The following is a 16,582-nucleotide window of genomic DNA, read 5'->3' as shown; positions in this document are numbered from 1 at the left end:
TTTCTGGGACCTCTGTGTCAGGAACAGGGGTAATCCCACGAGATATTGCAGGGCCCAGAGTGTCCGGAGGCCTTGGGGCTGTGGAGGTGGCAGCGGTTTGGCTTTCGAGAGTATGTGTGGAGTTAGGCAAGGCTGTGGCTCGTCCTGTACGGTTCCCAAGTCCCAGAGTGCTTGTCCCTTCAGACGATGGTGTTAATTTGGGCGGCTTGACATCAGTCTGCGTACTGCTCCATGGCCATGTGGAATGTGGCTCCGTAGCCGGAAAGCTGCTGGATTCGATTGATACCTCAGAACGACCGAGGGGTAAGGATGTCTGATCGCTACCCGCAGGGATAACAGATGTTCCCGTTTCAGAAGTGCTGGATTCAGAATGAGTTGGATGGGCAGCCGACGAACCATGATGGGTGACCACCGATTCTGTGGGAGCAGTGTGGGTGAAGCTTCCGCGTGGTAACTGGCTTGAAGGAGAGATTGCTACTGATGTTTCTGCACCCTCCCCTTTCGAGCGAGACACATGGAGGGTAGGAGCTGTTCCTTCAGGTTTCGAGTTTGCCGATGGAACCAACGTGGAAGCGGAAGGAGTAGGCTGGCTGGTTGTAGCCGTGGATTCGGCGACCGTCCTTGTAGCAAACGCCCCGTGCCTGCTGCCTTCATCTTTTGTTCGAGGAATGGAGCTGCCCTCACTGGATGCTGCAGGGCCTTCCGTCTCCGTAAAGCCTGGGGCGGTACCAGAGGAAGCAGCTGTGCTTATCGCAGTGTCTGTTGACAAGCGTGTGAGTGGTGCTGCCGGGCTGCTAGGGGTCACGTTGCTTGCCCCTTCAGAAGATTCTATGGATTTGGATGTGCTGCCGCCATTCTGGGTGCTGCTGAATGGCCATTCAGAAAGCGGCCCGGCAGCAACTGCTTTGGAGGCCAACGCAGCTGGAGTGGTACTTCCGGATTTTATGGAGACAGCAGACAGTCCGAGGGGCAAAGATGTGTACCCGTTCCCGGAAGGCGTAGCTGACGTAGGCGTTAGAAAACTCCTGGACTCTATTTCGGCGGGATGAGCGGTAGAGGAACCATAAGCGGCGACCATGGTTTCAGTGTCTTCTGACAAGTTGGCTCTTGTCGTGGGGAATGAGCTTGAAGTCGAGTCACCTCCTGAATTCTGTGAAGACTCGTCTTCCGTGCTAGACAAATAGCTCGTAGGGGCATTTCCTGCAGGCTTCATACTCTCAGATGGAAGAAAGGAAGACGAGGAAGGAGAATATTGGCTTGCTGCAGTACCAGTCTGTAAGGTGGATCTTGTGCCAAACGTCCTTTGGGTGCTTTCTGGGACCTCTGTGTCAGGAACAGGGGTAATCCCACGAGATATTGCAGGGCCCAGAGTGTCCGGAGGCCTTGGGGCTGTGGAGGTGGCAGCGGTTTGGCTTTCGAGAGTATCTGTGGAGTTAGGCAAGGCTGTAGCTCGTCCTGTAGGGTTCCCAAGTCCCAGGGTGCTTGTCCCTTCAGGCGATGGTGTTAATTTGGGCGGCTTGACGGCAGTCTGCGCACTGCTCCATGGCCATGAGGAATATGGCTCCTTTGCAGGAAAGTTGCTGGATTCGATTGATTCCTCAGTACGACCAAGGGGTAAGGATGTCTGATCGGTACCCGCAGGGATAGCAGATGTACCCGTTTCAGAAGTGCTGGATTCAGCATCTGTTGGATAGGCCGCAGACGAACCATGATGGGTGACCACCGATTCTGTGGGAGCGGTGTAGGTGAAGCTTCCGTGGGGTAACTGGCTTGAAGCAGAGATGTCTACTGATATTTCTGCACCCTGCCCTTTTGAGCTAGACACATGGAGGGTAGGAGCTGTTCCTTCAGGTTTCGTGTTTGCCGATGGAACCAACGTGGAAGCGGAAGGAGTAGGCTGGCTGGTTGTAGCCGTGGATTCTGGGGCTGTCCTTGTAGCAAACGCCCAGTGGCTGCTGTTTTCATCTTTTGTTCCAGGAAAGGAGCTACCCTCACTGGATACGACAGTCCCTTCCGTCTCCATAGGGCCTCGGGCGGTAGAACCAGATGCAGCTGTACTTACTGCAGTGTATGTTGCCAAGCCTTTGGGTGGTGCTGCTGGGCTGCTATAGCCCACGTTGCTTGTCCCTTCAGAAGATTCTGTGTATTTGGAGGTACTGCCGCCATTCTGGGTGCTGCTGAATGACCATGTAGATAGCGGCCCGGTAGCAGTTGCTTCGGAGGCCATCGCATCCGGAAAGGCTCTGGCTCGTCCTGTAGGGTTCCTAAGTCCCAGGGTGCTTGTCCCTTCAGACGATGGTGTTAATTTTGGTGGCTTGACGGCAGTCTGCGCACTGCTCAATGGCCATTTGGACTGTGGCTCCATAGCAAGGAACCTGCTGGATTCGCTTGATACCCCAGAACGTCCGTGGGGTAAGGATGTTTGATAGCTACCCGTAGGGATAGCAGATGTACCCATTTCAGAAGTGCTGTATTCGGTATCAGTTGGATGGGCAGCTGACGAACCATGATGGGTGACCACGGATTCTGTGGGAGCAGTGTGGGTGAAGCTTCCGTGGGGTAATTGGCTTGAACCAGAGATTGCTCCTGATTTTTCTGCACACTCCCCTTTCGAGCTAGACAAATGGAAGGTAGGATTTGTTCCTTCCGGTTTCGTGTTTGCCGATGGAACCAATGTGTTAGCGGAAGGAGAAGGCTGGCTGGCTGTAGCCGTGAATTCTGGGGTTGTCCTTGTACTAAATGTCCCGTGGCTGCTGCCTTCATCTTGTGTTCCAGGAATGGAGCTGCCCTCACTGGATGCTGCAGGCCCTTCCGTCTCCGTAGGGCCTGGGGCTGTAGAAGCAGCAGCAGCTGTGCTTACCGCAGTGTCTGTTGCCAAGCCTGTGGGTGGTGCTGCTGGGCTGCTAGGGCCCACGTTGCTTGTCCCTTCAGAAGATTCTGTGGATTTTGAGCTGCCCTCATTGGATGCTGCAGGACCTTCCGTCTCCGTAACCGTTAGGGTAATCGATGTGGCCTCAGCTGGGCATTCCAGAATGTCTTTTGCCAAACCTGAGCAGTTTGTAAAGTTTGTGATACTAGAAACATTCCAGATGGTGGTGTTCATAGGCAATGTGGACAGCGTCCCCATAGTAGATGCTTTCGAGATCAGAGGAGGAGGGGATTAAAGTATCAGGCAACATTTTAAAGTGCTGTATTGATAGATATTTATTTCAATTTTTATTTATGTTTTCATCATAGGTTTTGAAAACAATCTTATTTTATTTGTACAGATATGGTTATAATTCCTGAATGCCTAGTGTAGTTATCATTTAAGGCAGTGGTCCCCAACCCCCGGTCCATGGACCAGTCCCAATCTGTAGATCAGGCAGTACCGGGCAGCGGCTCCTCCTCGTCCTTCTCCCCGGCTGCTGCCTTGGGGGCTGCCCTGCCGCTCTGCCGCCGGCTCACCTTTGGTGCTCTCCAGCAGCCGCCATGCTGGGGCTCCCCTTCAGCATGGCACTGTGCAACTGCTGATGGTAGCGCCCCCCAGCAGTCAGCGGGACGTCAGGGGCGCCAGCAGGAAAGCAAGCGGAACAGGGGCTCAGGCGGCAGCCGCAACATCCCTCAGCAAAAGACTAACCCCCCCCCCTCCTGGGCCTCAGTAAAATTGTCAAGCGTTGACCGGTCCTCGGTGATAAAAAGGTTGGGGGCCACTGATTTAAGGTCCTCAGTACGAGATAAGAGCAGCCTTAAATTTTTTAATGAACCTAGTCCAGAAAGTGTAATCAAACCTCCCTTCAGGGTTTATTTATATTATTTTTAGAGCTAGATTTATATATTTTTGTTGTCTTCACTTAGTTTTACTGTATAAACTTCTGTATTTTCTTTCTAATAAGCCTTTTGAAAAATCTGTGTGTTTTCTGTCAAATCAGCAATCTAAGAAGCAGTGCACTCTGTTTTCCTGACAAAAATACAGCCTTCGTGTATCAGGTTACACAAAATAGAGTTTTAGGGTGCATACAGCTTACACACAACCAATTGGTTGTCAGAATTAAATATCCCAGCTTCTAAGAACTTTGATTAGCTACATGGCACCAAGGATGTAAAGTCCTAACGTAGTCATCATCATCTCAGGTATTTAATTTTCCAACACAAAGACTTTAACTATGCATACTGAGAGATGTCAGTCTGCTATAGATTAATGGCTGTCTTCAACGGTATTCAAATTGAGGGTTTGTGCAACACCAGTTTTTTTTTCATTTCTATGGGTAGATCCCATATTTTCCCAGCCTTCCTCCATCTCCTATTCAGCCAACATCTGGCTCAAACTTATTAACTCATAAGAAAGTTGCTTCCTATTTCCAGCATATAGGAGCAAGATTGATTAGAAATTCGTTTAATGGCTTTTCAGTTGTGATCCTATATAATCAGCTGTCCCTGGAGATCTGCCTTTGTAGGCCAGACAAATCAAACATTTTCCTTTAGCTTGTTTTTAAAATGGAAGAGATGAAGTTGTTGAAGATACTAGAGCATTGGTCCCCAACCCCCTCTTCATCCCCTCCCGAAACAAGAAGCTTGCGGGGCCGCAAGCTAATTGGCCGCTTTGGCGGCCGATTTGCTTGTGGCCTGTGGGGAGGGGTGGGGAGAGGGAGCCGCAGACGCCCGCATGCGGCAGTTTTGCGCATGTGCAGCATACCCACGCGCGCGTGTTTGCGCCCCCGCCAGATGCAAACGTGCATACGTGGCAAGTCCGCGCATGCGCGTTTGCACTGGGTTTGCCGCACATGCGCGGGGGGCCAGGTCGCCCTCTCTTCCTACCCTGTGGCAACGATCCGCAGCCACGGAAAAGTTGCAGACCACTGTACTAGAGGATCAAAGTTTCTATAGCAGCTGTCCATTGCACAGCAGGTACTAGCAAATGCTTTGAAGTACAATAAAGTCTGCTGAAAATTGTGTTATATCTATATGTGTGTGTGTGTGTATGTGTGTGTCTATCTATCTATCTATCTATCTATCTATCTATCTATCTATCTATCTATCTATCTATCTATCAGTGCAAGACATGTGTCTTGTATTCCTCATAAAGAATTTAAATCTGCCAGTGCAATACACAACACACATTCTATTAAAATAACTGATTTACATAGCTATAAATGAGAAAACACCAGATCACGTGGTTCATATTGTCAATTATAAATTGGTTTAATGGCTGAGCTACCTGGGGAAGGATAGCCTACAGAAATAAAGTTGTTATTATTGAAATATGCCTCTTCTATATATCTAAAAAGAATGGTCAATATTTCTTTCCTAATTTTGAAGAATTTTATATTAAATGAATAGTCCTATAACATATATGCTCAAAATAGAGTCCAGTAGCACCTTTAAGACCAACAAAGATTTATTCAAGGCATGAGCTTTCAAGTTCATGCACACTTCCTCAGACTAATTGAACAACCGTCTTAACTGTGGAGATGTAAGGCCAAAGCAAATTGTGGCAAATTAGTAAACTGTGTCATAATATCCAAATTAAGCCATATGATGCCATATAATTCTTTACTAAAAAGAGCTAATCAGTACTTTTGAGTTCAGTTGTAGTGTACAAAAACATTGGAGAAATAAAACTGTCCATGTTAGTCCTCAAGATCCATGAGTAAGAACCCTCTCATGTGCATACAGGTAACAAGAAAGCTGAAAACTGAGGATTTGTGAAAACTCTGTAGTTAACGCATAGAGTTTGTGGTAAATCCTAGAGCATTATGGTATAACTAGGGGCAAAGCCCGTTGTATCCAAGAATACAATGGGCGCTAGCGCTTGGCAGTGGGAAGAGGAAGGGGAGGAGTTGTCCAGTCTGTAAGGGCATGGGGTTGAATGTGTATGTTGTGTGGGAGGTTGTGGTGGCATGGTGGCAAATGAGGGCATGGGTGTGGAGAGATGGGTGTCAAGAACCTGCGGTTTGGAATGTTCGTTGAGTGTGGGAAAAGACTGACCTTTGGGAATTGTGGCATAGTGATTACAGATGAGCTTTCCAGAGCCATGTCCTCAGATATATGAAGGGAAAATCAGACTGGAGACTCTTCTTAGGGGAAGATTACATGGCAACCAATTCCCCCCAGTTCCGCATCATTTCCCTTCTTGTGTGAATTAGGCCACAGACACCAAAATGCCCCTCTGCCCTAATACACATGGGGTAGTCACAGTACACAGGTGTCCACCCTGTTCCTTCTTTTCCATTTTTTCACTGTTGATAAAATGTTATGTGCCCACGTGCTTCTTTCATGGTTGCTCCTTAGAAGAATGGTTTTTTGTACCCTATTGCTTACTACCCAAAAGAGTCTCAAAGCGGTTCACAAACACCTTTTCCATTCATCTCTCCACAATAGTCAACCTGTGAGGTACGTGGGGTTGTGAGAGGTCTGAGAGAACTTGGAATGGGCCGCAGTGACCCAACAGGCCTCAGGTGTCTCAAAGCATTTCCCAAGCATCTTCCCTTCTTCTCCCTCTCACTATTTACAGTTTCAGGCTGTAAGTATTTATTTAGATCTTCCTGCACTTTCCAGACTCACAGGACTGATGCTGGTCTGCCTGTCTGCGCCCCAGAATACAAACAGTTGCTGGTAAGTGCTGGACATAGCCCATAGCCCAGGAGGGACACACCTGCACCACTCCCTCCCAACTGCAGGCAAAAATGGCTCCTTTGAAGGCTGGACTCTGAGGCATTGTACGATTTTGAAGTCCCACCTCCAAACCTCCATCAATATTTCCAACCTAGGGGTAGCTAACCTCCAGGTGGGGCCTGGAGAGCTGGAATTACAGCTCACCTGCAGAGTATAAAGATCAGCTCCCCAGGCAGAAAGGGCTACTTTGCAGAGGGTTGTGGTAGAGAAGAAACATTTAAGGCCTCCCACACAGGTTGTTGTTGAATTGAAAGACTTGAGGCCTACTGCACAAGGTTGTTGTGCAGATGAAACAGGAAACAAAAAAAACAGTTTCATCTGCAGAATAACACGATGCAGTGGCCACAAACCTGCATAGAGTTGCAAAGAAAAAAGACACATGGCTTGACTGTATCTAACCCCCGGCCGGAGCAGTATTTTAAGTGAGAAGGGGCTTTTCTGTGGCCTCCCTGTCAGCCAGCTTTTTGGCAGAAGGGGAAAGTCCCTCCCCCCTCAAAAGGAAGGCCCTCAGGCTCCCCTGAGTTGCTCTCTGAAGGAAAATGCCTCCCTCCCCTCAGTCAGGGCCTGCCAGAGGCTCCTTCGCAGCAGGCCTGAAGGGGGGGGGAAGGGGAGCACTCAGCAGCCTCCAGCCAGCTCTGTCAGGGTTCTGAGGCAATTTGCAGCTGGACATGACAGTTAGGACAGCCTTGGGGCGAAAAGGGCTGGCACAGCCTGTCCAACCCTCACCCCCCTTGGCAGCCCTACTGACCACCTCTCCCTTTGGTGGTCAGGAGCAGACTGGCAGCCATTTCTCCAGATTGCCCCTGGCTGGCTGGAATTTTGGTCTGTCCTGGTGAGGGGCCAATCGGAAGGCGCTTCGCCCCTCCACTTGTCAGTCCAGGGCCATGGGACCAATTGTTGCCCTTCCTCATCACTGACTGAGACCACCCCAACACCCCTTACTGTTTTATTAAGAGGGAAAAGATTTTGGAATGGAGGAAAGGGAAAGATATTTCTTCCTTGACAACCATTGGAATCATACAAAATTATGGTTCATGATATAGAGATCTCTTTCTTAATCAAATATCTTTAATGAACACAAATATGACACTATTAAATAACGGTGGTGTTATTGTTATTGTTATTGTTATTTCAATTTATTTCCTGTCACTTCTGGCAAGCCAGTTCATGGCAGGTTACCATATCAATCCCATATAGAATAAAACTCCAATAAAACCCTATTTAAATAACAATAATACAAAAAGCACAGAAATACCACATGGCAGTATAACGACATCAATCCTCCCCACCAAATGCAACTACCAGCAGGGGCGGTGAGAGAGTACCATAGCTGATTGCCACCAAGATGTGGTCGTGTCCACTTCTTAGTATTCAATTGTGGATTGAAGGAAGGGTACCGGAAGGGACAAAATGATTGTTGAAATATCAGTTCTTTTTTCTCCAGAAGAAGGAAATTAAGGATCAAATAAATAGATCATTTATGGAATTTGAAGGATTAGTTGGCAATATAGATAAGGAGGAAGAGAATTTAATTAATAAAATATATAAGACTAGGAAAAGAGCCCATTGTAAACCAAATACAATGGGCGCTAGAATGTGGGGGCAGAGGGAGGGACAGGGCAGCGCGCAGGAAGGAAGTGCACCTTATATGAGGGCGGGCGGCGGCGGGGCATCCTCGGCTCCTCGGCGGGTCCTCGGTGGCCATCTTAGATTGCGGGCAGGTCTTTCAGAGCTCCGTTGTCACTAGGCACGGTAGTCCCCGCCAGCCGCGCAAAGCGCCTGCCGATTGGTCCCTCTGATTCCCCGCCGGAGCAACTGCGAGCCGCGCTGTGCGCGGCTTGCAGTTGCCCCTTGGCCAGCGGCCTGACGCCTCGGGAGGCCTAACGCCTCGGCAGTTGGTCCGGCGGGGAATCGGAGGGACCAATCAGCAGGCGCTTCACGCCTGCCGATTGGTCCCTCCGATAGTCTGTCCGGAGGAAGGGGCCAATCGTCACCCTTCCTCATCCCGGACACAGCCCGCCTTCCAAGGGCTTACTGTTTTATTTAGTCCGCGGCGCCCGCGGCGCCACGGGCTTGTGTTAAGATATTAAAGCAGGGACAAACTTTGGTGCAGGCGATGAAAAAGAACTGGGAAATAGAATTGAATACTAAATTTAATGACACGGACTGGAAACAAATATTTCAACTATTTCCTTTTAAATCAATTTCAAGAAGCTTATGAAAACATGCATTAAAGTTGGCTCAAAGGTGGCTCAAAGGGATCTTTGCTCTGTGGGTATGAATCCAGTGGTTGTCCCGGGCCCCTGTTGCTCTAGTTAGCCCTCATAATGACAATAGAAGATCAAAATTGCTGGACAGGCTGTGGTGAATTAGATCTGTTTATGCATATATTGTCATCCTGTCCAGTTACAGCAAATTCTTGGAAATGAGTAACCTGGGAACAAACAAAACCTACTGTTGAATTAGCCCAGTGTAATTTATTTATCTGAAGACATGGCTCTGGAAAGCTCATCTGTATCCACTATGCCACAATTCCCAAAGGTCAGTCCTGTCCCACACTCAACGAACATTCCACACCACAGGTTATTAACAGCCATATCTCCACACCCACGCCCTCATTTGCTACCACAACCTCCCACACAACACACACATTCAACCCTATGCCCTTATAGACTGGACAACTCCTCCCCTTCCTCTTCCCACCACCAAGCTCTAGCGCCCGTTGCTTTGCCCCTTGTTAACAAATAAGCTTAGACTGATTGGCGGGGGGAGAGAATTATATTTTTAACATAATTTGAAATAGTTTTACAATTAATATAATTAATGCAATTTCCAGAAAATAACTTATTAAAAAAATTATTTGATTTGATAGAGACCTCTATCTGAAAATATTGAACAGTTATATAGGTTGATGTTGTCCTTTGGTAATGAATGAAATTAAATTGTGTGGAATGATGGCCAATTTTAATGGGAACTCCCCCCCCCCCATTTCATTTTCTTACCTTCCAACCCCCTGTTTTTGGTTCATGTATGTTCGGGGCAGTGTTATGTGTGTAGAGGATTATGCATGTTCTCTTTACTGGTTCAAACAATGCCATGATATGGTGTTGTCATCTCTATATTTGATGTGAAGTATTGAATGGTTTTGTTTTGTTGTGCCTTCTGTTGTGGTAATTCTCTTTGCAGGCAAAATAAATTAAAAAATTAAAGGATAGGTACACTGGTATCACATTGATGTGTGATATCCCTTCTAAAGAAAATGGGTTACTCTGGGATTTGTGAAAACTACAGTTAAACCATAGAGTTTTTAGAGTTTTTGGCAAATCCTAGAGCATCTCCCCAGCATCTTGAGGTCATGCTTGGTTTTCAGTGGGAGTGACATCACACACACAAAAATAGATTTGTCCCCAACTTTCCCCTCACTGGTATTTCAGGACAGGAATTGCGAGGAGGTTTCCTGCCATACCAAAAGACCTGGCAATCCTACCAGATAATGACATGCTTCAAGGGCAGGGTATAGCTTGACCAGCCAAGAATAATCTTCTAAAAATTAGTGGGAGGAGCTTTCCAACCTCCCCGAGACCCTTCCAATCCTCCCCAAATAGATTCATAGACAAAACAAATGCATACACACCATGGCGCTTGCAGCCAAGTCCAACATGTATGCCTTAGTTACAGCCCTGGGTTAAAAAGGTAGATAGCTTAGATTGGGGAAAGTGGATGGCATAAAGAATTATAGCACTCATGGTGGAAAGCAAGTAAAGCCCACCATCCTTCACTACTTCCACAGGAGTTTGCATGGCCAGTAAATATATAAACTGGAATATTATTTTGATACCATATTTAAAAAGTGAATTTTCCTTGTGCTCTTCCACCAACTCAGCAAGAATAATTAATGTACAGGTCACCTGCATTTCATCTTGCAGATAAATACATTCATTTCTAATGCTTCTTGTCTCAAATTTGTAAATCAGATGTGAAAATATTTATTATATTAAAATTAATTCATAATGTAGCATACTAAATATCCAGTTTCTACTTACGCAAAAACCTAGAAGTCAATGTGAGATGATTTTTAAAACTAAGTCTTCCAAGCAAAGATTTAGGTATACCATGATGTTAATCTCTTTGATCTAAAATATATACATCAACTGTAAGCTCAAATCTTGCTGAAAGAAATCTGTATTGTGATTTCATAAGACATCTTTCCCCCCCAACTCCAAGAAGTTTCATGAACTTTCAAAGGCTTTCTTGATATTACCCTAAAGACGGTCTTTCACAACCATAAAGAAGTTGACAAGGTAAAAGTGGCATTCCAAGATCCTTTGAAAGAGGTTTTTTTTACAGAAACAAAAGTACACTCAATACACTTGTGACCTACTCCTATTGCTCCAGAAGGCTGGCAGAAAAAAAGACTTGCAGCTGAGGAAAAGAAACACCTTGCACTCTTGTTGTCAGAACCAGTCTGCCGTTACAGTGAAAAAAACTTTGCTACAGCTGCATTGTCATGTTTCATTATTTGCTGCCGTGTTTAAAATGCAGAATAGATAGATCAAAATGTACAGATTTCGTTGACGCTAGAAAAAGATCCTATTGATACATTTTAATCAACTTTCTCTGAGAATTATTTGCACTGGATTGTTAAAGATGGGGAAACATGCTAGAAAAGTATGTCACTAAAACAACTTACCAAGCAAAACATAAAGAATCAGATTCCATGGTGCCATGGTTTCTTTGGTGCTCTTTTCTGTGCCCGTTCCATTGATGAGACTGACATTTTGCACCACAGGTTCCCATGCTATAAACAGGGTGAGGCTGTATTGTCACGTTCCCACCTGAAGTAATTCCTCATACTATCAGGAACATAAGTCATGCTACTGTTCCAACAAGAAAACCACCCACTTTTACAGAACCACTGTAAAAGGTCAGCTGTCACATCCAAGCGGTTGTGTGCATTTGTTACTGAAAATCAGCATTAAGGACTGAATACAAAGGATGCTGTTCCACAGCAACAACACAACCTTGCCTATACAGCTAAAAGCCAACATCGTTAGAGGCAACACTGTAGTGTATGACCCATTTAACTGGCATCTTGTATATTCAATCTAGCTGTAGATGCTACAGAGATTCTCTACTAAAAGTAAAGCATTCTGTGATGTTTAAATCATACAAGAAGAAGTGGTGGTTCTACATAAAATATTATTAAAATATTTGTTATATTTTGGAATTTTAAGTAACAGAAGTATATAAAGTTTTAATAGATATGCTAAATGCCAGTTTATCATGGGTAAACTGAGCTGTTAAATGAAGTTACTTAATAAATGTTACATTGCTGGACAACAGAAAACCAAGAACATGTATATATATTTTTTGTATTTTTAGAAAATTGGATTTCTCAGTGATGTATTTTTAAGTAATTATAAAGTTTAAGATTTCATATTATAATTTTTAAATAAAATTAATTGTATGCTTTATATGTTGTTACCTGCCCTGACTCTTTGGGGAAGGGGGGGATAGATACAGAACAATCAATCAATCAACCAATAAAAACTGCAAAATTGTGTTTCTGATTCCTAAGTTTGTTGATGCAATTCTATTTTGTGTTGTGCAACACTATTGTTTGGTGCTTTATTATTTTGGTGTGGAAGTTACTTGGCAAAATCATCTTGACTTGTCTTTTTGGATTATTTTGATTTGCAAAGTGGTTAGAACCTGTATCGGTCCTGGGGCCTGTGTTGTTCAAAATATTTATAAATGATTTGGATGAGGGTTTGGAGGGGATACTTATTAAATTTGCAGACGATACTAAACTGGGAGGGGTAGCAAACACAACAGAAGAGTGAATCAAGAGAAGAGGAATGTCAAGGGAAGAGGAATGCGTCAGGAGAGGAAGATAATGGAGGTGAATCACTGGCTGCGTAGTTGGTGCCGGCAGGAGAGATTTGGTTTCTGGGACCATGGGATAGGCTTTCTTGAGGAAGGCCCACTAGCATCTGATGGACTGCATTTATCGAAACTGGGGAATAATGTGTTTGGCAGGAACCTGGGGAGATTCATCAGGAGAGCTTTAAACTAAAGCCACAAGGGGAAGGAGACGATCAACATAGGGAGTGTAAGGAAGGAGAACGATCGGGGGCAGCCCAACCGGCAAGGCCAGCTCATAGGGAACCAAAAGTAAAAGGATTCAGATGTCTTTATACTAACGCCCAAAGCATGGGCAATAAAAAGGAAGAGCTGGAACTTCTCATGCTGATGGAAAGGTATGATCTAGTAGGCATCACAGAAACTTGGTGGAATGATTCTCATGACTGGAATGTAATGGTGGATGGATATGAACTGTTCAGAAAAAACAGAATACATCGAAGAGGTGGAGGAGTGGCACTGTATGTGAGGAAAGGGCTTACCTGTCAGGAAATTCTAGTGAAGGAGAGCATATCTACAGTGGAAAGCATCTGGGTAAAAATAAGCGAGGGGAAAACAAACAGTGTGGTGGTTGGTGTCTGCTACCGACTGCCTGACCAACGAGAGGATGTGGATGCTGCACTTTGTGAGCAGCTTGAGAAAATATCCAAGCATCAGGACCTTGTCATCATGGGTGACTTCAATTTCCCAGATGTGTGCTGGGAAACAAACTCTGCAAAGTGTCCTCAGTCATGCAAGTTCCTTACCTGCCTGGTTGACAATTTCATTTATCAAATGGTAGATGAACCCACAAGAGGTTCAGCCATACTGGACTTAATACTGACCAACAGGCAAGAGTTGGTGGATGAGGTGAAGGAGGTGGGGACCCTAGGAGGAAGTGACCATGTCCTCATAGAATTCCTTTTGAGATGGAGAGCCAAGGAAGCTTGTAGCCAGACACGGATGTTGGATTTTCGTAGGGCAAACTTTAATAAACTCAGAGACATGATGAGTGTCATACCATGGACGAGAATGCTGGAAGGGAAGGGAGCATGTGAAGGGTGGGTGCTACTCAAACAAGAGCTATTGCATGCTCAATCAATGACTATCCCAGCAAGACGAAAACACTGCAGGAGCTCTAAGAAGCCTATTTGGATGAACAGAGAACTTCAAGAGGAACTAAGAAAGAAAAGGAAAATGTTCAGGAAATGGAGGGAAGGACAGAGCTCTAAAGAAGAGTACCTACAGGTTACTAGGCACTGTAGATCAATCATAAGAAAGGCCAAAGCTGAGAGTGAGCTAAGATTGGCCAGGGAATCCCATTGTAACAAGAAAAGATTTTTCAGTTATGTGAGGAGCAAACGTAAAGTAAAGGAGGCAATAGGCCCACTGCTGGGTGCGGATGGACAAACTCTAACGGAGGATGCAGAAAAAACAGAAAGGCTTAGTGCCTATTTTACATCTGTTTTTTCCCACAATTCAAAGTGTTTAGGCACATCTAGAGATGGCCGTAGCCAAAGGATTGTGTCTGAGTGGCAGGTTAACATGGATAGAGAGGTTGTCGAGAGGCATTTAGCTGCACTGGATGAGTTCAAATCCTCTGGTCCGGATGAAATGTACCCGAGAGTGCTCAAAGAACTTTCCAGAGAACTTGCACAGCCCTTGTCCATCATCTTCGGAACCTCTTTAAGGATTGGAGATGTCCTGGAGGACTGGAAGAGAGCAAACGTTATTCCGATTTTCAAAAAAGGGAGGAAGGATGACCCGGGAAACTACAGACCAGTGAGTCTGACCTCTGTTGTGGGGAAGATAATGGAGCAGATATTAAAGGGAGCGATCTGCAAACATCTGAAGGACAATTTGGTGATCCAAGGAAGTCAGCATGGATTTGTCTCCAACAGGTCCTGCCAGACCAAACTGGTTTCCTTTTTTGACCAAGTAACAGGTTTGCTGGATTGGGGAAATTCGGTTGATGTTGTTTACTTGGATTTTAGTAAAGCTTTTGACAATGTTCCCCATGATGTTCTGATGGATAAGTTGAAGGACTGCAATCTGGATTTTCAGATAGTTAAGTGGATAGGGAATTGGTTACAGAACCGCACTCAACGAGTTGTTGTCAACGGTGTTTCATCAGACTGGAGAGAGGTGAGTAGTGGGGTACCTCAGGGCTCGGTGCTCGGCCCGGTACTTTTTAACATATTTATTAATGATCTAGATAAGGGGGTGGAAGGACTACTCACCAAGTTTGCAGATGACACCAAATTGGGAGGACTGGCAAATACTCCAGAAGATAGAGACAGAGTTCAGTGAGATCTGAACACAATGGAAAAATGGGCAAATGAGAACAAGATGCAATTTAATAAAGATAAATGTAAAGTTCTGCATCTGGGTCAGAAAAATGAAAAGCATGCTTACTGGATGGGGGATACGCTTCTAGGTAACACTGTGTGTGAACGAGACCTTGGGGTACTTGTGGATTGTAAACTAAACATGAGCAGGCAGTGTGATGCAGCGGTAAAAAAGGCAAATGCCATTTTGGGCTGTATCAACAGGGGCATCACTTCAAAATCACAAGATGTCATAGTCCCATTGTATACGGCACTGGTCAGACCACACCTGGAGTACTGTGTGAAGTTCTGGAGGCCTCACTTCAAGAAGGACGTAGATAAAATTGAAAGGGTACAGAGGAGAGCAACGAAGATGTTCTGGGGCCAAGGGACCAAGCCCTATGAAGATAGGTTGAGGGACTTGGGAATGTTCAGCCTGGAGAAAAGGAGATTGAGAAGGGGACATGATAGCCCTCTTTAAGTATTTGAAAGGTTGTCACTTGGAGGAGGGCAGCATGCTGTTTTTGTTGGCTGCAGAGGAGAGGACACGCAGTAATGGGTTTAAACTTCAAGTACAACGATATAGGCTAGATATCAGGAAAAAAATTTTCACAGTCAGAGTAGTTCAGCAGTGGAATAGGCTGCCTAAGGAGGTAGTGAGCTCCCCCTCACTGGCAGTCTTCAAGCAAAGGTTGGATACACACTTTTCTTGGATGCTTTAGGATGGTTAGGGCTGATCCTGCGTTGAGCAGGGGGTTGGACTAGATGGCCTGTATGGCCCTTCCAACTCTATGATTCTATGATACTATGGTTCTATGTTGCCGTGGTGGTGGCTGAGGGTGGTGTCAGTGGGTAGCAGTGGCGGCCGCAAGTGGCGGTGACCAGCAACAGCAACAGGTGGTGGCGAGCGGCGGGTGGGTGCAGGCAGCGGCAGTGGGTGGTGGTGGCAGCCGGTGGCAGCAGAGCCATTGCAATTGCCTGCTATAGCAGGGGGGAGGGGGAAGAGACCGGGGCCATTGACTATCGAATCTCGCAACGGCCCAATTTCTTCACAACACTATTTTGGACTTCATAGGCACCCTCTTAGCAGCTCTACCTCCATCTAGTCCCCCCCTTTCTTTTCCTATAATGTAGCGATCCCCAACCTGTGGGCTGCGGACTACATGTGGTCCGTCGACAATTGGAGGTGGGCCACGAAGGACGCCTTCTCCCTCCCCCCCCCCGGCCCTTTACTTTATCAATGATCCAGCAGGCGCACATGTGCAGGCTCAGAGCTCCGCGCCTGCGCTCGCTGGCATGCCGACGGCTTTGCCTCCCTCCCCCGCCACAGCCGCCACACCTCCCTGAGGAGAAGTGCCACCTCGGCTTCCCCACCCCCCACCCCTGAGTCCCAGCGCTTAGGAGCGCTCACTTGATTGCCGACGGCAATCCCCCCCCCCCACCGGGCCTCAGTAAAATTGTCAAGCGTTGAGTGGTCCCCGGTGATAAAAAGGTTGGGGACCACTGCTCTAATGGACCAGTCCTCATTCTGACAGGCGTTTGGACTCACAACGTTCATTTCGCTCTCTGCCCGGGAACTCAAATTTCCTGGAAATGCCCTTACTTGGGATGGTCAAATGAGCTTCACTTCCTCCTGTGATGCTACTGTGAGCCACAAGTATGGGTTGCTTTTTCAGCCTGCTCGCCATTGTCTGTTTTCT

Source organism: Paroedura picta, chromosome 6, assembly GCF_049243985.1.
Source record: "Paroedura picta isolate Pp20150507F chromosome 6, Ppicta_v3.0, whole genome shotgun sequence".
In the NCBI taxonomy this organism is placed as follows: Eukaryota; Metazoa; Chordata; class Lepidosauria; order Squamata; family Gekkonidae; genus Paroedura; species Paroedura picta.
Note: the sequence above shows the minus strand (reverse complement) of the source record.